We start from the raw sequence: 21994 nt of genomic DNA on the forward strand, positions 1-21994 counted from the left end.
GTTCCCTCAGTCACTGCTGCAGACATCAGATCAGTCTTCCTGGAAGTCAACCCAAGGAAAGCGACATGCCCACACCGTGTTTCCGGCCAAGCACTCAGATCCCGGGTGGACCAATCGGTGAACGTATTCGTCGACATCTTCAAACTCTTCCTCCTACAAGCCAAAGTTCCCTGCTTCAAGAAGACCACCATCATCCCCGTACCTAAGAAAGCACATGCAACATGCCTTAATGACAATTGCCTAGTGGCTCTGACCTCAATAATCATGACATGCTTCGAGAGGCTGGTCATGGCCCACATCAACTTCAGTCTCCCAGCTGGCCTTGATCTCCAACAATTTGCCTATTGATGGAACAGGTCCACAGCGGATGCCATATCCCTAGTCCTGCACTCATCCCTGGAACATCTGGTAAAAACAATGACTGCAGATGCTGGAAACCAGATTCTAGATTAGTGGTGCTGGAAGAGCACAGCAGTTCAGGCAGCATCCAAGGAGCAGTAAAATCGACGTGTCGGGCAAAAGTCCTTCATCAGGAATAAAGGCAGAGAGCCTGAAGCGTGGAGAGATAAGCTAGAGGAGGATGGGGGTGGGGAGAAAGTAGCATAGAGTACAATGGGTGAGTGGGGGAGGGGATAAAATAAAATAATTGATAAAATAAAATAGGGGATGAAGGTAATAGGTCAGGGAGGAGAGAGTGGAGTGGGTAGGTGGAAAAGGAGTTAGGCAGGTAGGACAAATCATGGGGACAGTGCTGAGCTAAAAGTTTGGAACTAGGGTGAGGTGGGGGAAGGGGAAATGAGGAAACTGTTGAAGCCCACATTGATGCCCTGGGGTTGAAGTGTTCCGAGGCGGAAGATGAGGCATTCTTCCTCCATCTACGTAGCCAACAAAGAGACAGGCATAGCTGAGGTCCATACGTGTGCCCATGGCTACCCCTTTGGTCTGGAGGAAGTGGGAGGATTTGAAGGAGAAATTGTTAAGGGTGAGGACCAGTTTGGCCAAACCCACCGACTCCCACAGTTACCTGGATTACACCTCTTCCCACCCTACCTCTTGCAAAAATGCCATCTCATATTCCCAATTCCTCTGCCTCCGCCGTATCTGCTCCCAGGAGAACCAGTTCCACCACAGAACACACCAGATGGCCTCCTTCTTTAGAGACCGCAATTTCCCTTCCCACGTGGTTAAAGATGCCCTACAACGCATCTCGTCCATATCCCGCACCTCCGCCCTCAGACCCCACCTCTACAACCATAACGAGGACAGAACGCCCCTGGTGCTCACCTTCCACCCTACCAATCTTCACATAAACCAAATCATCCACCGACATTTCTTCCACCTCCAAAAAGACCCCACCACCAGGGATATATTTCCCTCCCCACCCCTTTCCGCCTTCCGCAAAGACCGTTCCCTCCGTGACTACCTGGTCAGGTCCACGTCCCCCTACAACCCACCCTCCCATCCTGGCACCTTCCCCTGCCACGGCAGGAACTGCAAAACCTGTGCCCACACCTCCTCCTTCACCTCTATCCAAGGCCTTAAAGGAGCCTTTCACATCCATCAAAGCTTTACCTGCACATCCACTAATATCATTTATTGTATCTGTTGCTCCCGATGCGGTCTCCTCTACATTCGGGAGACTGGGCGCCTCCTAGCAGAGCGATTTAGGGAACATCTCCGGGACACCCGCACCAATCAACCACACCGCCCTGTGGCCCAACATTTCAACTCTCCCTCCCACTCTGCTGAGGACATGGAGGTCCTGGGCCTCCTTCACCGCTGCTCCCTCACCACCAGATGCCTGGAGGAAGAACGCCTCATCTTCCGCCTCGGAACACTTCAACCCAGGGCATCAATGTGGGCTTCAACAGTTTCCTCATTTCCCCTTCCCCCACCTCACCCTAGTTCCAAACTTTCAGCTCAGCACTGTCCCCATGACTTGTCCGGACTTGTCCTACCTGCCTAACTCCTTTTCCACCTATCCACTCCACTCTCTCCTCCCTGACCTATTACCTTCATCCCCTCCTCCACTCACCTATTGTACTCTATGTTACTTTCTCCCCACCCCCACCCTCCTCTAGCTTATCTCTCCACGCTTCAGGCTCTCTGCCTTTATTCCTGATGAAGGGCTTTTGCCCAACACATCGATTTTACTGCTCCTTGGATACTGCCTGAACTGCCGTGCTCTTCTAGCACCACTAATCCAGAGCCTGGAACATCTGGACAATAAGGAGTTGTAGGTCAGACTGCTGCTCATTGACTACAGCTCTGCCTTCAACACCATTATCTCCTGCAGACTGATCTGAAACACCACGACCTTGGTCTCAGCTCTGCCCTCTGCAACTGGATCCTCAGCTTTCTGACCCACAGACTGAAATCAGTGAAGATAGACAACTGCACCTCCTCCACAATAACACTCAATACTGGAGGCTCCGCAAGGATGCAACCTTAACCCCTACTGGACTCCCTGTACACGCATGACTGTGTTGCCAAATTCTAAAAGAACACTATTTACAAGTTCACTGACAATGCCACATAGTAGGACAGATATCTAACAATGACTAGTCAAAACACAGAAGGGATACAGAGGGCTTAGTGACGCAATGAGAACAACCTTTCCCTCTCAACATCAGCAAAAATAAAGAACTGATTACTCAGAAAGACAGGAGGAGAACACACCCCAATCTACATCATTGGAACCAAGGTTGAGAGGATGGAGTGCATCAAGTTCCTCGGAGTGACAATAACTGACAACTTGTCCTAGACTTCTCACATAGATGCAACGGTCAAGAAGGCACAACAATGCCTCTTTTTCCCCAGTTGGCTCAGGAAACTTGACATGTCCATCAGGACCCTCACCCACTTGTACAGATGCCCTATGTACAGATGCATACTGAACAGGTGCACAATGGCCTGGTATGGCAACAGGTCTGCCCAGAACTGTGAGAAACTACAGAAGGTTGCGTGCACAGCCCAGACAGTCATAGAAGCCAACCTTCCATCCATGGACTCCACTTATACAACTGCAGAAAGGCTGCCAACATCAACAAAGACCCATCACACCCTGGTAATGATCTCCTACAATCTCATCCATCAGGCAGAGGATACAGAAGCCTGAACATACACACCAGCAGGTTCAGGAACAGCTTCTTCCCAGCCATTATCAGACTGATGAATGGATTCTCTAACCACAAATAATGTTGATCTTGATAACATTGATCTCACCTAGCACACGCCTTGTGCAATGTAACCTGTATGCCTCTGTCTAAGTCTTTTTGAATTGTACATCCTTGCTTACCACGATATGCCTGTACTGCTCATAAACAAATCTTTTCACTGTACTTTGGGACACATGGCAACAAATCAATCAATCAATCAATCAATCATATAGGATTTTTAAAGGGCTTAGTAGGTTAAATATTGAGAGCATCCTTTCCTTCACGCGAGAGTCTAGGACCAGAGGGCACAATCTCGGAATATAAAGGCACTGAATTTAAGACTGAGATGAGAACAAATTTATTTTGTCAGAGGGTTGTGAGTTTTGGACCACTTGCCACAGGGAATTGTGGGGGTGGAGTCATGATATTAAGGCTGAGATAGATTTTTGATCTGTAGGTGAATCAAGGGTTAGGCTGAATATTTAAAAAATCACCAAGGCCAGTCTTTAGCTAATTTGATTCACTCCATGTGATATCAATAAAGGAGACAGTGGATATTGCAAAGGCCATGGCCCCTGACAATATTCCAACAATTGTACTAAAGATTTGTGCTCCAGAATGTGCTGTGTCCCTAGCCAAGCTGTTCCAGTCCAGCTGCAGTACTAGCATGCAATGCTATGGAATATTGCCTGGCTTTATCCTGTAAACCAAACATAGGAGAAATCCAACTCAATGAGTTACCACCTCTATCAGTCTATGTTCTGTCATCAGCATAATGATGGAAGAAGTCATCAACAGTGTTATTAAACAGCATTTTCTCTCACCAATACCCTGCTCACTGATACTCAGTCTGGGTTCTGCAAGGCCCACCCAGCTCCTGAATTCATTACGGTTTTATTTCAAACATGGACAGAGAACTGAATTCTATGGGTAAGGTGAGATTGCCTGCCTTTGACATCAAGGCCACATTGGATTGAATGTACAAAGACCCCATGCAAAATTAGAATCAAATGAAATCAAAGTCAAAACTCTTTACTGCTTGGAATCATACCTGGAACAAAGGAGAATGATAGTGATTGCTGAAGATCAGCAGAGCTAACAACTCAGGACTGGGCATCCATGAGATACTGGATTAGTGGTGCTGGAAGAGCACAGCAGTTCAGGCAGCATCCAACGAGCAGCGAAATCGACGTTTCGGGCAAAAGCCCTTTTGCCCGAAACGTCGATTTCGCTGCTCGTTGCTTGCTGCCTGAACTGCTGTGCTCTTCCAGCACCACTAATCCAGTATTTGGTTTTCAGCATCTGCAGTCATTGTTTTTACCACATCCATGAGATACTGTAGACTGATGAATGTACTATACTTAGAGGCTTTTGATAATATCTTCCACTGAAGGCTGGTTAGAAAGATTAAAGCATGGGATTGAGATAATATAATGGCTACAAGAGCAGGTCAGAGGTGAGGATATTTGAGCAAGTAACTCACCTCCTGACTCCCCAAAACCTATCCACCATCTACAAAACCACAAATCACAAGGGGTGTGATAGAATACTTCCTACTTACCTGATAGTACGCCTTTCAAGAGATCAAGAAGCTTGACACCATCTAAGTCAAAATAGCCTGCTTAATTGATACCACAAATGTTTACTCCCTCCACCACTGGTGCTCAGTAGCAGCAGTGTGTATTATCTACAAGATATATTGCAGAAATCCACCAATACTCCCCAGAAAACACCTTTAAAATCCACAACTACAACTATCTAGAAAGAAAAAGGCAGCAGGTACATGGGAATTTTCCCCCAAGCCACTCACCATCCTGACTTGGAAATATATATTGTCATTCCTTCAGTGTTGCTGGGTCAGAATTTTAGATCTGTCACTAATAGCATTATGGGATTACCCAAACCAAATGGACTGCTCACCACCACCTTCTCAGGCCAATTAGAAATGGATAACGGCCTCTTTTAAAAAAAAATCACAAAGTTTCATATTTTGGCATAGTCATGGCACAATAAAAATAGCTCTTACACTTTTATAGATACTACTTGGTCTTATCTCTCAGTGTGGCCCAAATAAATCACCTTTGCTTTGGAAAATTCACTTAGTTAAATTTATAACCAAGTAAATATTCTTCACAGATCTAGTTAAAAAACAACCAAATCATCAACCATATAGTGAACCATATAGTTACATCATCCTTCAATTAATCCTTCAATTAGTTTATCGCTTAACCACTGCTGGTACATTTTTCATTCTCAGCATCATGACATAGCATTGATAAAGTCTATCCAGTGTTACAAAAAGCTAAAGTTTTTTTGGTTCTATCAGTCAATGGAGTTTGCTGATATTCTTGTTGCAAATTGATTTTGGTGACAAATCGTCCATGTAATTCAATGCAAACTTCCAATTTAGAAGAGGATATGACTCCTCTTTTGTTATCACATTGATGTAGTGATAGTACAGAATCCTTGGTGACTCATCCAGCTTCAACATTATTACAATTGGTGACCTCCAGCTATTATGATTCATCTCAATAGTGTCTTTGTACATCCCGAACTTAACCTCTTCCTTCACTTGAGCAAATTTCTCTGGACTGAGTATGTAAGGATGTTGTTTTATAGGTAATGCATCCTCAACATTAATATCATGAATAGCCAAAACAAATCCTGACCTATTCTCAAAAATTGATTTCAATGATTCTATAATAGCTTTCATAAGTCACTTCCATATTTTTCTAGAAGATAAAATATGATGCTATCTAACCTTTAACCACAGGCGACTGACTGTGTGGAGTTTGCACATTCTCCCCATGTCTGCGTGGGTTTCCTCCGGGTGCTCCGGTTTCCTCCCACAGTCCAAAGATGTGCAGGTCAGGTGAATTGGCCATGCTAAATTGCCTGTTGTGTTAGGTAAGGGGTAAATGTAGGGGTATGGGTGGGTTGCGCGTCGGTGTGGACTTGTTGGGCCGAAGGGCCTGTTTCCACACTGTAAGTAATCTAATCTAATCTAATGCAGGTACAGTTACAATGTTTAAAAGACATTTGGATAAGTTCACGAATAGGAAAGTTTGGAGGGATATGTACCAAGCACAGGCAGGTGAAACTAGTTTAGTTTTGGAACATGGTCAGCTGGGATTGGTTGGACTGAAGGGTTTGTTTCCATGCTCTATGACTTTATGACACTACCCATGATACATGATCAAAGGCATCCTGAACTCTAAATGGCTTGTTCGTGCATTAACTGATCTTGGTCAATCTCAGATTGACTCAATTCATAATTGTTTTCCTTAAAAGTAATAGTCGTTTTAGTGACATCACTTCCACCCATGTTGCCTATTATCTGTTACAGCCCATGTTGATGTCTCTACTCAGACAATGCAAAATATTTCTACCAATGTTTGCATTCTCTTGAGTATGTTCTGGACTCTAAATATAAGAAGTGACTTGTGAGGATAAGAAAAAAAGTGGAAAGAATGATGATTGGGATAATTTAGAACCCAGCAAACCAATAAAACTAATAACTAAAGGAAATTAAGAATATGAATGCAAGCTAGCAAGTAACCTAAAGGCTGACTGTAAAAGCATCTTTAGATATGTGAATAGGAAAAGATTATCTCAAATGTGAGACCAATAGTCAGAAATTGGAGAACTTATAATGGAGAACAGGAAAATAGTAGAATAATTAAATAGTTAATGTGTGTCCATCAATCTAATTGATTGGCAGCTATCTAAGACAGGCCTTCTTACTAAAAAAAAAGGAGCAAAAGTCTTGCCTTAAAGCAATTCATCCTTTTTCCTGTTTTAAATTCCTGGGGAATCAGTTGTCAGTATCATATAGGATTCCACACTTCAACTTTGAGGCAGTGGCAGGGACCATCCTGATGATCTATCAGGTGAGCAATGACACAATATTCTAAATAAAGGATAACAAAGGTCTCATAAAAAGATATTGGAAGGTTTTTAAAATTTGTTTCAAATATGAAATTTGTAAGATTGCTATGCTTTGGGTCGGTTGTGTTTTTAGAGTAAAATGGAAGAATGATGGGGTCATATGACTTATTCTGAAATTTGACCAACAACAGGTTGGGTGGCTAAGTTGTTAAAGTTTAAGGGGAGGTCCCAGGTTGTTTATTGTGAGGAAGATGCAACATAGTCACTCCTGTAAATAATGTCATGAGCAGTTATGGATGGACTGCTGGTTTCCATGTGCCAGGGTGATGTTAGGAATGTCAGATTTTATAAATAGATATGCTTTAAAGTATCTATTTAATTCCAAGTTAGAATGGAGTTGATTGTCTAGAGGTGAGCCAATTCACATCCCTACCTGGATAAAAAGCCCATATGATTCATCATTACAAGGAAGTGAGAGGAGAAGAATCCATAGGAAACCATCATAGGATCCTGTTGCAGGTTTACCTAAAATATCACCAAATCTCAGAGATATGGTCAATTTGCAAGAATCTGAGAGAAAGAAAGAGAACAGGAAGATAGAAACAACCAATTTGCACCTTAAGCAGAGAAAATGATAACCCTGTCAGTCACTGTGCAAAATGCAGATGGGATAATCAACTTGGATTGAAGAGGGCAGGTTCATGAGATTGTAGATTGGCTTTGCTTAGCTACAGGGAATAATTTCTCAATCATTCCTCATCAAGATAGTCATTATAGGAAATATAAGTTATCTGGCTGGAAAAGGGAAGGATGCAAGTCATTGGAAGCTGAAAATAGCTTTGGACTGATTCCTAGAGGAGGAAGCGTAGACTTCAGGGACAGAGTAAAGGATCAAGATAGGAAGTTGAAGTTGAAGCCCAAGATTAGCCATGATCATATTAAATGATACGGGAGGCTTTATGGGCCATACGGTTTTTTTTGTGCTCCTATTTCTTCAATTCTTGTATTCTTGTAACAACTGCCGAGGGAGACTTTTTGACTGTTTAAAGTTAAATTGAGGGACCTTATCTGCAGCTTAGAATATATGTTGCCTACTGCATTGTGTTTGACCATGTTGGTTTAGTTTGTTATAACAATAAAGATCTTAAACCCTGAAATCTGATCCTTCTGGGCAGTCATTGGGAAATCAAATATCTTTCAAAAGGTTACTGGTGTGTATGGAATTCGTAACATATTTTATATTTAATTACAGTAACAACTCAGCCTATCACTCTATTGCTTTTACAGCAGCTTCATGACACTTTGTTTTATTAATTCATGAGATGCAGGCATTGCTGGCTGGGCTAGTATTAATTATCCAACCCGAGTTGCCGTTGAGAAGGTGCAATAGCTGCCATCTTATATTGCTGCACCAATTTAATGTAGTACACCCAAAATGCTGTTATGGGGGAATTCAAGGTTTTTGATGTAGCAACAGTGAAAGGATGATGATATATTTCCAAGTTAAGATGTTGAGTGGCTTGAAGGGAACTTGTCATGCATCTTCAAAGAGTCATATGCTATAACGTCCAGATATATATCTACAGCTAAACAGTCTTCAGGTACACACCTTTGTATGCATGTTATCCACATGCATAATACTACATTTATCATTATTAATGTAATGTGTTGAGCAGACATAGAGATTTCCTTATGTTTTTTAATCACTAGTAATTACCAACCTTAATCCATTGAGTATGGACATTTTCTTGCTTTCATTCAACACTTGCTTCCATTTTATGCCAAACCTGTGAGGTTGTGCTATGTATGGTGCTACATATTGTTAACTAAACAAGAGACAATCCTTTGATAGAAATAAGCACATTGTAGCAAGCACAATTTGATGTATCTCTTGTATTGTTTTGGTTTTTTTTATGTAATATTCAAGAGGATCTGGACATAAAGGTAGCCAGTCTTGGGCAAAACAATTTGAGAGTTTATTTGGATTTAATAATGGCAACAAGGATGGGGAAGTAACAAGTTATGTCTCTACACCTTCAATCTTTGATGATTTTTTTTCTTGTGATTTAGAACTAGCCTGTCCTTCACTGGCCTGAGATTGCTCAATTATAAGTGCTAATTCTTTCCACTCACCCATCATATTCTTTTCACATTTTACTTTTAAGTAACCTTGCAATTCCCAACTATCCTAAATCTTTTGATCAATAACATTCACATTTCTGTGCCCCCTCTGATTTTCTTGGTTGTAGATATTCAAAAGCAAATATATTTCATCCTCATCCAATTAATTGTGAAAAATAATTTCTTGAAAAGAGGCTTTTCCCTAGTTTGAGGTTAGGTCTTCTTGAGAAGTTGAGACAGGAAACCTCATAACCTTGGATGAGTACTTGAGCTGCCAAAATATTCAAGAATGTGAGTTAAATGCAGGAAAGTGGGTTAGTGTAGGTAGTAGCTTATTTTTGGCAATATAGACTTGATGGGGTGAATGGCCTCTTCTATATTGTATGGTTTTGTGGAGCTCACTGAATTATGACAAAAATGTACATTGACTAGACTGCTTGCAGCTTGACATGTGGGCCTACTGTGATGATTGTTAATTTGCTTTACTATGTACGGCAGTCCATCTAAAATTTTGAGAAAGTGGGGAGGGAAGGCAGGTATGTGTCCATATCTATATTATATTTTTTGCAGTAATTTTATTTGCAGCAAATGAAAGATAGTAGCACTGGAAAAATGGAGTTTATTCATTTCATGAACCTGACAGCATCATTAAATGAAATGCTCAATAAAATATCAGTTACTGTCTGCCAAAAATGTATCTTCATCCCAGCATTATTTGAACATCCATTTCAGGAAACATGTAACAATTTTAGAAAAAAAGATTCATAATTTTTAAGCACTTTGTTCTGCAACTTACACTGAACAATTTAGTGACTGGAAAGATAGCTTAATAGATAGATTTCAAATCTGTTGCTTTTAATACCAGAATGGTTACAAATTGGTTTTGCATTGCCATGAATACATATGTGTTTTCTGTACCCAATCTAACAAAGTCATTGCATTATCATAATCATACAGAACTCCAAACAGAGATTAGGATAACCGCGCAAAACAAATTAGTGGCTGGAGAGGAAAATTGTATCAAGTGAAATATAATGGGATGGAGACAAAGTAGAGTGGAACATTTCTGAAAGGCTGAAAAGACATTTCAAACCATTGGCAGCCTTTTCCAAGTTTAATAAGTAACTCTTTATAAAATTCCAGCACAATTCCCTGCACTTAAACTCTTTGCCTTGGCTAATAAAGGCAATTATCCCTACTTAACCACTTTATCTACCTGTCCTGATATCTTAAGAGACTGACAGACATATACCCTAAGGTCACTTTGAGCCTTCATGCTTATAAAGGTCTAAACACGCATCATGTATTCCCTTGTCTGTTTGTCCTGGTTTGTAGCTTCTTCCATTTTTCAACAGCGGTACTGCAATGGCTGTCTTCCAATCCTCTGGCATCTCTCCTGTTGCCAGAGAGGAATTGACATCTTGGATGACCACAACTTGCAAGTTCCCCTCCAAGCCACTCACTGTCATGACTTGGAAATATATCACTGTTCTTTCTTTATTGCTGGCTCAAAATCTTGCAATTCCCTCCGTCAGGGCATTGTGCATCAACCTGCAACACATGGACTGCAGCGGTTCAAGAAGGCAGCTCATCACCACCTTCTCAAGGGCAACCAGGGACGGGCAATAAATGCTGGCCAGCTGGTGACACTCACGTCCAATGAATGAATAACAATTCACCAGCTACAGTACACAGATTTCAGTAAGATGCCACAGCAATTTTGCTGTCCCTTACCTGAGAACATGGTATAGCAGTGATGCAATCATTCTCTGTGTCTACCCAAATTGTGATAATTGTCTGACCTCTGGAAACTGACTGGAATCAATTCTGTAAATTGACTGAAATAGCAAAACAGAAAGTACAATCCATTACTTCTAAGTTGTAAATAAATTCTTAGACATACCGAATGCAGTTTATGGTATGAACTAGATTAATCATGGACAAAGACATAACTCTAATGTGGATGAACTATTCAAAATAAGTAACTGCTGCATCAAAAAAATAATTGTTTCGTACTGTAAAAGAGAGCCACAATTTATGTTAACATACCAATAACCATGGGTGAAAGGATGAAAAGTGAATTATTTCTGATATAAGATCCTACAAGCCTTAAGAACTATCCACAGGAGAATAACAAGAAAATACTACATCAGGTTTTAGGTGTAATATATGAAAATTGAGTGCACCATGGCACTTAAGAGAGAAAAAAACACCTTCAGACAACCAAGTGATAAAACTATTCAGTCAAACAATACAAGTAAAATCTCATAACTAAATGAACCATAATTTGCTGTGACAGAACATTTAAGTTCTGTCATTAATTTGCACACACATGTTTGAATAGTTTAAGCATTATAAGTTGCTGACATAGCCAGCTGACAATATTATAGCAAGGAAAACAGGGCATGGAGGACTCAAGTAAACAACACACGAGACTATGTGAGACTATGTGTCAATTTAATAATAATTGGGAAGGATTGGGAAATACACAGAGGATGGATGGTAAAAGAAGTGTAAGTTAAATTTATTTTAATTCAGTTAAATCAGGCATAGAAACAGAAATAAAGAGAGGAATAGAAGTATTAACTTAAGGGAGGGAGTAAAAATATTAGAGTTTAAAACAGTTTGCTTAATCCTTGACAACAACTGAAGAAATGAGACTCCACATTTAAAGGGTTGAGCTGTACGAAAAACTAACTAAAAGTCTAAACTTTGAGAAGCTTCACAGAGGGTTTCTTCCATGAGCTGTAGCAAGTGTTCCTTTGAAGTTCTTCCCTGCTCACCTTATTTTGCATGTATAATACCTCTATGGCACTATGCTTACGCTAACATACACTTACAAATGTTGGAAGTGCTCAACACTACTGGGACTTTCTGAGATCTCCACATTTACTTATAGCCCAGCTGTACACCAGGCAAAAGTGAGGACTGCAGATGCTGGAGATCAGAGCCAAGATTAGAGTGGGGCTGGAAAAGCACAAGAGGTCGGGCAGCATCCAAGGAGCAGGAAAATTGACATTTCGAGTAAAAGCCCTTCATCAGCCTTGCGCCAGGTCAATCTCTGCCAATCATGAATCGCCCTTCACAGTACACACAATGGAATGGAAACAAAAAGGAACAGCTTCTGAGTGGCACATAGGTGGCATGGCACCACTTCATTGGAACTAGAAAAAAAAGAGCAGCAATTTATTATCACATGTATTTTTACAAAACAGAAACAGAAAAAAGGTTAATAAGTCGCCATACCATAGAACATAGAATGCAGAACATTACAGCACAGTACAGGCCCTTCGGCCTTCAATTTTGCACCAACCTGTGGAATCAATCTGAAGCCCATCTCACCAACACTATTCCATTTTCATCTGTATGCCTATCCAGCAACCATTTAAATGCCCTTAAAGCTGGCGAGTCTACCACTGTTGCAGGCAGTGCATTCCATGCCCCTACTACTCTCCAAGTAAAGAAACTACCTCTGACATCTATCCTATATCTATCACCCCCCAATTTAAAGCTATGTCCCCTTGTGCTAGCCATCACCATTCGAGGAAAAGGTTCTCACTGTCCAACCTATCTAACCCTCTGATTATCTTATATGTCTCAACTAAGTTGCCTCTCAACCTTTTTCACGCTAACGAAAACAGCCTCAAGTCCCTCAGCCTTTCCTCATAAGACCTTCCCTCCATATTAGGAAATGTCCTATAAATCTTCTCTGAACCCTTTCCAATGCTTCCACATCCTTCCTATAATGCAGTGACCAGAATTGTATACAATATGTCAAATGTGTCCGCACCTGAGTTTTGTACAGCAGAAGCATGATTCCATGGTTCCAAATTCAATCCCTCTACCAATAAAAGCTAACACACCATATGCTTTCTTAACAACCCTATCAACCTGTGTGGCAACATTCAAGGATCTATGTACCTGGACACCGAGATCTCTCTGCTCATCTACACTACCAAGAATCTTACCATTAGCACAGAACTCTGCATTCCTGTTACTCCTTCCAAAGTGAATCACCTCACACTTTTCTGCATTAAACTCCATTTGCCACCTCTCAATCCAGCTCTGCAGCTTATCTATGTCTCTCTGTAACCTACAACATCCTTCGTCAGTATTCACAACTCTACTGACCTTATTGTCATCCACATATTTACTAACCCATCCTTCTATGCCCTCATCCGGGTCATTTATAAAATTACAAACAACAGTGGACCCAAACAGATCTTTGCGGTACCCCACTAGTAACTGAATTCTAGGATGAGCATTTCCCATCAACCACCACCCTCTGTCTTCTTTCAGCTCATCAATTTCTGATCCAAACCGCTAAATCACCTTCAATCCCATGCCTCCATATTTTGTGCAATAGCCTGTAGTGAGGAACCTTTTCAAATGCCTTACTGAAATCCATATACACCACATCAACCCCTTTACTCTCATCCACCTGTTTGGTCACCTTCTCAAAGAACTCAATAAGGTTTGTGAGGCACGACCTACCCTTCACAAAACCATATTGACTATCCCTAATCAACATATTCTTTTCAAGATGATTATAAATCCTATCTCTTATCACCCTTTCCAAAACTTTACCCACGACTGAAGTAAAGCTCACAGGTCTATAATTACCAGGGTTGTCTCTACTCTCCTTCTTGAACAAGGGAACAACATTTGCTATCCTCCAGTCCTCTGGCACTATTCCTGTTGACAATGACAACAAAAAGATCAAAGCCAAAGACTTGGCAATCTCCTCCCTAGTTTCCCAGAGAATCCTCGGATAAATCCCATCAAGAGAAAGTGAGGGCTCTGGAGCTCAGAGTCGATAGCGTGTGATGCTGGAAAAGCACAGCAGGTCATGCAGCATCCGAGGAGCAGGAGAATCGATGTTTCGGGCAGGAGCCCTTCATCAGAAATGAGGCTGGGAACCTCGGGGGTGGAGAGATAAATGCGATGGGGGGTGTGACTAGGGGGAAGGTAGCTGAGAGTGCAATAGGTGAGTGGAAGTGGGGGTGAAGGTGATAGGTTGGAGAGGAGGGTGGAATGGATAGATGGGAAGGAAGATTGACCAGTGGGACAGATCATGGAGATGATGCTGAGCTGGAAGATTGGGACTGGGGTAAGGTGGGGGGGAGGGGAAATGAGGAAACTGGTGAAGTCCACATTGATGCCTTGGGGTTGAAGGGGTCCTGAGGCGGAAGATGAGGTGTTTTATTTAGAAAAATACAGCGCAGTACAGGCCCTTCGGCCCTCGATGTTGTGCCGACCGAAGCCTACCTAACCTACACTAGCCCAATAACCTCCATATGCTTATCCAATGCCCGCTTGAATGACCATAAAGAGGGAGAGTCCACCACTGATACTGGCAGGGCATTCCATGAACTCACAATCCGCTGAGTAAAGAATCTACCCCTAACATCTGTCCTATACCAACCTCCCCTTAATTTAAAGCTGTGTCCCCTCGTAACAGCTGACTCCATACGCGGAAAAAGGTTCTCACTGTCAACCCTATCTAAACCCCTAATCATCTTGTACACCTCTATCAAATCGCCCCTAAACCTTCTTTTCTCCAATGAGAACAGCCCCAAGTGCCTCAGCCTCTCCTCCAGGCGTCGGGTGATCAGGGGGTGGCAATGGAGGAGGCCCAGGACCTGCATGTCCTCAGCAAAATGGGAGGGGGAGTTGAAATGTTCGGCCACAGGGTGGTGGGATTGATTGGTGCGGGTGTTGCGGGTGTCCCGGAGATGTTCTCTGAAGCGCTCGGCCAGGAGACATCCAGTCTTCCCAATGTAGAGGAGACCGCAGCGGGAGCGACAGATACAATAAATGATATTGGTGGATGTGCAGGTAAAACTTTGATGGATGTGGAAGGCTCCTTTAGGGCCTTGGATGGAGGTGAGGGAGGAGGTGTGGGTGCAGGTTTTGTAATTCCTGTGGTGGCAGGGCAAGGTGCCAGGAGGGGACGGTGGGTTGTTAGGGGGCGTGGACCTGACCAGGTAGTCACAGAGAAAATGGTCTTTGCAGAAAGCAGATAGGGGTGGGGAGGGAAATATATCCCTGATGGTGGGGTCAGTTTGTAGGTGGCAGTAATGTTGGTGGATGATGCGATTTATGAGGAGGTTGGTGGGGTGGAAGGTGAGGACCAGGGGATTCTGTCCTTGTTGCTGTTGGAGGGGTGGGGTTTGAGGGTGGAGGTGCGGGAAATGGATGAGATACGTTGGAGGGCATCTTCAACCATGTGGAAGGAGAAATTTCCGTCTTTAAAGAAGGAGGCCATCTGGTGTGTTCTGTGGTGGAACTGGTCTTCCTGGGAGCAGATACGGCAGAGGTGTAGTAATTGGGAATATGGGATAGTATTTTTGCAGGAGGAGGTGTAATCCAGGTAGCTGTGGGAGTTGGTGGGTTTGTAAACTGTCAGTGTTGAGTCGGTCATCATTGATGGAGATGGAGAGGTCCAGGAAGGGGAGGGAGGGGTCAGAAATGGTCCAGGTGAATTTAAGGTTGGGGTGGAATGTGTTGGTGAAGTTGATGAACTGTTCGACTTGCTCATGGGGGCACGAGGTGGCGCCGATGCAGTCATCAATGTAGCGGAGAAAAAGGTGGGGAATGGTACCGACAAAAAGACAGGCATAGCTGGGGCCCATGGCAGGTGCCAGCCCTTTGGTCTGGAGGAAGTGGGAGGATTCGAAGGAGAAATTGTTGAGGGTGAGCCAAACAAATAAACGTGGCAGTGGAAGGGTATTAGTGGGGACGTCAGGAGAAGAAGAAACGGAGGGCTTGGAGGCCCTGGTCATGGGGTATGGAGGTGTAGAGAGACAAGATATCCATAGTGAAGATGAGGTGTTGGGGGCCAGGGAAAGGGAAGTCTTGGAAGGAGGTGGAGGACGTGGGTGCTGTCCAAACGCATGTGGGGAGTTCCTGGACTGCGGGATAGGACAGTATTGAGGTAGGTGTAGATCAATTCATTGGGGCAGGAGCAGGCTGAGACAATGAATTGGCCAGGGTAATCAGGCTTGTGAATCTTGGATAGGAGGGAGAATCGGGCAGTGTGAAGTACCTGAACTATGAGGTTGGAAGTTATGGGTGGGAGATCCCCTGAGGTGATGAGGTTGTGTATGGTCTAGGAGATGATGGTTTGGTGATGAGGGGGGTGAGATCATCGTCGAGTGGGCGGTAGGAGGAGGGAGTGGAGGGCTATGCATTGTGAGGGCGAGAGGTTGGAGTGGGTGAGGTAGTTGGACAGCCCTCCACTCACTCCGCTCCAACCCCAACCTCACCATCAAACCAATGGACAAAGGGAGTGCAGTGGTAGTTTGACGCACTGACCTCTACACCGCTGAAGCCAGGCACCAAATCAAAGATACTTCCTACCGTCCCCTCGACCATGATCTCGTCCCCTCGACCATGACCTCACACCCCCACCCCCCCAATTACCAATACATCATCTCCAGACCATACACAACCTCATCACCTCAGGGGATCTCTCACCCATAGTTTCCAAGCCCATAGTTCGGGAACCCCACACTGCTCAATTCGGGAACCCCATCCCCGAGGCACCCAGCTTCATTCCTGTTGAAGGGCTCCTGCCTGAAACGTCGATTCTCCTACTTCTCGGATGCTGCATGATTTGCTGTGCCTTTCCAGCACCACACACTCTCAACTCTAAATCCTATCAGGCCCAGGAGACATATCTACTTTATACTTTCCAGAATTGCTAACACCTCCTCCTTATGCACCTCAATCCCATCTAGTCTAGTAGCCTAGATTACACAGCACCTAAACTAATGACAGAAGTCATAAGAAGAATAAAAAAAGTAAAAGTACATCACAGTTCAATTAACAAATCCTGGGTTTGGGATAAACTGGAAAACTGGGCTGCACCACCACCATGCAGTGCCGGGCTGAGACTGCCACACCAGGCCGAACCACCATGCAGGGCCAGGCTGAGACTGCCATTCCAGGCCGAGACCACTCTGCCACACCAGGCCGAACCACCATGCAGGGCCAGGCTGAGACTGCCACACCAGGCCGTGCCCGCTCTGCCACACCAGGCCGAACCACCATGCAGGGCCAGGCTGAGAGTGCCACACCAGGCCGAGACCACTCTGCCACACCAGGCCGAACCACCATGCAGGGCCAGGCTGAGACTGCCACACCAGGCCGAGACCACTCTGCCACACCAGGCCCCACCACCACGTAGGGCCAGGCTGAGACTGCCACACCAGGCCCCACCACCACGTAGGGCCGGGCTGAGACTGCCACACCAGGCCGAGACCACTCTGCCACACCAGGCCGAACCACCATGCAGGGCCTGGCTGAGACTGCCACACCAGGCAGAGACCACTCTGCCATACTGTGCCACGGCATCCACACCATGATATACCTGCACACTAGGCCATTGGAAGGCATGAAACCACCTCTGAAGTAAGGATGAGACCTCCATTCCAAGACAAGACATATGCGCTGCGACTAGACCTTTACAGCAGGCTGCTGGAGTACCTGGAAGCTGCTGAAGAAGATCTCCACAACAGGATGAGATCTGCATGCCAAGACAAGAACACCATTCCAGATCAGGATTGCCCTTCCTGGACAAGAGTGCCACTGCAAGTTGGCAGAACATTTCAGAGACATCTCTGGGACACATGCACCAAACAACCCACTGTCCTGTGGCCGAACACTTAAACTCCCCCTCCCACTCCACCAAGGACTTGCAAGGCCTGGATCTCCTCCACTGCCAAATCCTAGCTACTCAACAACTGGAGGAAGAACACCTCATCTTCCACCTTGGGACCCTCCAACCCCATGGAATCAACGTCAATCTCACCAGGTTCCTCATCTCTCCTCCCCCCACCTTATCCCAGATCCAACCCTCCAATTCAGCACCACCCTCTTGAACTGTCCTACCTGTCCATCTTCCTTCCCACCTCTCTGCTCCAATCCAACATATCACCATCACCCCACCTTCATCTATCTATTGCATTCCTCGCTACCTTTCCCCCAGGCCCAGCCCCTCTCATTTACCTCTCACAGCCCATTTGGGCTCCCCCCCACATTCCTGATGAAGAGCTTATGCTCGAAATGTCGACTCTCCTGCTCCTCAGATGCTGCCTGAATGGCTGTGTATTTCCAGTGAGACACCTTTTGACTCCCAAAGAGTAGATCCTTGGAAGCAGCCACATACATAAGCATTTAGCACAGCTGTACTGATGACCACTGAGATAGGAAGCTCCCTCACCCCACCCACCAACCCTCCAGGTTGAAAGTCCTGTTCCAGGAGATGACACAATTCTGTGACAGTGTCCTAGGGCAATTCAGTCTGCGGCATAAAAGCACCTAACGGATCACACTGTGAGATGCAGTTTCTGGCTTGCAACACCCAAAATGCTGAGGAGCTGGTGTTTAAATATAGTGTAATTGATGTCAAATTTACAAAGTTCTGACAGTGGAGTTTTGTTTAGGTTTCTTGGCAAAGTGGCAAATGTCTCAACTCATTTGGAATATACCCTTTGGTACATATTTGATCATAAATTTCTGTTACCATTTCTAATTCTGTTTCTCTAGGAACTTTTAGATGTTCACTTGTTACTTCATCCATGCTTTTCCTATACACAATCATTTTTAAAAATTCTTTACCTTTGATGTCAATGGGTTTTGCCCATCATTTGCCTCTCTATCCTGAGGACTCCCTCAATTTGGACCAACTCACTAATATATTCTGTCTTTTTTTGCTACTGAGTCCTTTTCAAAGGATTTTGTTTTACCATTTTGCCTTTTATGCATCCCACTATCTGTTGTTCTCCCTTTTCTTCTATCTGTTGAAGAGGTCACCTTCTGGTGTATTACTTTCATTTTGTAATTTCTTTCCAATTCCAATAGTTCATTGCACATCTCATTCTTTACCCTGTCTACATGCATTCATCATTTTCTTTTCAAATTCATCATATCTATCATCACTCAACAAATTATACCATGTTGGTCATTATATGTTGTATATTTAAATAATATATCCAGTATAGTGCCTTTCTGTTAATTGTGACTTGTCAGGGCACATGCTGTTCAAATTACTGCCCTCGTACTAACATACATACATCAAGAACATACTATAATGCTAACCAGGTGCAAGCTTTGGACACTTCAGCGCTGATAGTCAGTAATGCTATTAATCAAAAAACATCTTTGCTGATTGTACTTGTAGTCTAATAGCAATTTTGACCTCTCATGATTTTTTTAACATTCACAACAGATTTCTGCAAGTTGATCTTCTCAGAGGCCATAACAATGTTCAAGTATTACAGCCAAATTCAAACTTTAAGAATGTATTCCAAGGAGTTTATATATATCTAAAATAGTCAACTTATAAATGTTACTAAACAGGGAAATCTCCTATCCTTCCAATGCAGGTGAGAATGATGCAGTATTGTGTAATTTGTACATTGGCATTTATAATATGATACTTGAGGGGATAAAAGACTTCTCATTTGTAAAATTTTCCATCCTAGATTTCTGATTTTGCTATAAACTAATTGATAGAGATTGGTTGTGATGATTAACCAACAACTTCATTATCATTATATCATACAACTACCAGCAGCGTAGCAACAGATCTAGGTGGATTTTTCTGTCCAACCATTTCTATGTCCCTATGATGTATATATGTAAAGGGAATTGATCTAATCATGGATCTTCTTTGTTTGAAAGGTAATTTAAAACTGATTACTGCACACACAGTTCTAAAATTGTCTGAACTTGCCTCTGAAGAATTTAAAAGCATTTTGAAGAATCTAATGAGCTCTGTCTACAAAATGGAATTAAATAGCCTTTAATGTCACCTCTCTCAGGATTTACAGGCAGCTTGTTAGCACCTGCATTTTGCAAGGACTAAGCTCTGAAATGCATTCTCAATTATTGGTCTGTTGTATTTCTTCGATTTCTGCTACCAATAATTATCTCTTCTCTCTTTCCATGATATGAGGATTGTCATATAAACTGAATGTGAATAAACCAAAATCTCCTCTGCAGAAGATAAAATGGAATTTCTTGAATTCAGTGATTCAGCCCAATTAATTTAATCTTTCTAATATGTAACATTACTTATTAGCCCATTCCAGTATCAAACTGTGTTTTTTAAATAAATCCAGTGTCTTGCTTTTAAAAATCTATCCTTGGAGGTTCCTCCACGTGTTGGTTGCGTATTTCTAAGATTACAAAGGGATCTTGATCAAATTGGTCATTTGGCTGATAATGGCAGATGGAGTTCAACTTGGATAAATGCAAGGCATTGCATTTTGATACAACAAACAAGGCTAGGGCTTATACAATTAATGATAGGCCTTGGGCAGTGTTGTAGAAAAGACGGACCTTCATTGCTCAGTCATTTGAGTTTAGGAAGTCATGTTGAGGTTGTACAGGACATTGATGAGACCTCTTCTAGAATACTGTGTCTAGTTCTGTTTGTGCAGCCATAGGAAGGATATTATTAGGTTGGAGAGGTTCAGAAGAGATTTGCCAGGATGTTGCCAGGTTTGGAAGGTTTGAGTTACAAAAAAAGGCTGATAGGCTGGGACTTTTTTCACAGGAATGTAGGAGGTTGAGAGGTGACATTAAAAGAGTTTACAAAATAATGAGGGATATAGATAGAGCTAATGGCAGTTGTCGTTTCCTTAAGATGGAGGGTTTCAAGACTGCATTTTTCAGGTGAGAGGGGGGAGCTTTACAAAAATACATGAGGGTCAAATTATTTACACAGAGGTTGGTTCACATGTGGAAGGAACCTCCTGAAGAAGTGGTGGATGTGGGTACAATTACGATGTTTAAAAGACATTTGGGTAAGTGGAGAGATATGTGCCAGGAGCAGACAGGTGGGACTAGTTTAGTTTGGGATTGTGTTTGGCATGGACTGGTTGGACTGAAGGGTCTGTTTCCATGCTGCATGTTTCTATGACTCTATGACTCTATGAGGAAACCTTTATCAGATGTCTTACAATTGTCACCTAGAAGTAAAACAATGGTCCCATTTCTATTGTTGTTAATAACACATTGGAAAGTTTGGCCCAGGTTCACTTCTTGTAGTTGATTGGTTTGAAATCTGATTTGACTTAATGAGAGGAGAATTGAATACAAAAGTATGGAAGTCATGCTTCATTTATACAAGGCATTAGACATTGAGAGTGATGTGCACAGTATTTGTCACCATATTTACATCCATTAGGAAGGATGTAAAAAGGTACTGGAGACAGTTCAGGTGGTTTACTAGAGTAGTACCTGGAATGGGTGGATTGTCTTGTGACGAAGAATTGAAAAGGCTCATTTTATGTCTGCTGGAGCTCAGAAGAGTAAGTGGCAACTTAATTAAAACATAAAATCCTGAAGGATTTTGACATGGTAGATGTGGAAGAATTTAAACCCTGGGGGTCACTGCTTAAAAATAAGGGTCACCCATTTAAAAAGATATAAGAAGAACTGGTGGTGGAGGGTTGTTTTTCAGATTGGAGGCCTGAGACCAGTGGAGTGCCACAAGGATCAGTGCTGGTTCCTCTACTTTTTGTCATTTATATAAATGATTTGGATGTTAGCATAAGAGGAATAGTTAGTACATTTGCAGATGACACTAAAATTGAAGGTGTAGTGGGCAGCGAAGAAGGTTATTTCACACGACAATGGGATCTTGATCTGATGGGCCAATGGGCTGAGAAGTGGCAGATGGAGTTTAATTCAGATAAATGTGAGGTGCTGCATTTTGGGAAAGCAAATCTTAGCAGGACTTATATACTTAATGATAAGGTCCTAGGGAGTGTTGCTAAACAAAGAGACCTTGGAGTGCAGGTTCATAGCTCCTT

General features: G+C 43.0%; 1 long non-coding RNA gene across 1 annotated transcript in view; it reads right to left on the reverse strand.

The window, feature by feature from the left end:
* Positions 1–21994, reverse strand: part of LOC140480633 (uncharacterized) — a 110014-nt gene that overhangs the window by 39115 nt on the left and 48905 nt on the right. The window contains exon 2 of the long non-coding RNA XR_011961357.1: positions 10902–11005. This is a non-coding gene — a long non-coding RNA (uncharacterized lncRNA). The remainder of the gene's footprint in view (positions 1–10901; positions 11006–21994) is intronic.

Source organism: Chiloscyllium punctatum, chromosome 8, assembly GCF_047496795.1.
Source record: "Chiloscyllium punctatum isolate Juve2018m chromosome 8, sChiPun1.3, whole genome shotgun sequence".
NCBI lineage: Eukaryota > Metazoa > Chordata > Chondrichthyes > Orectolobiformes > Hemiscylliidae > Chiloscyllium > Chiloscyllium punctatum.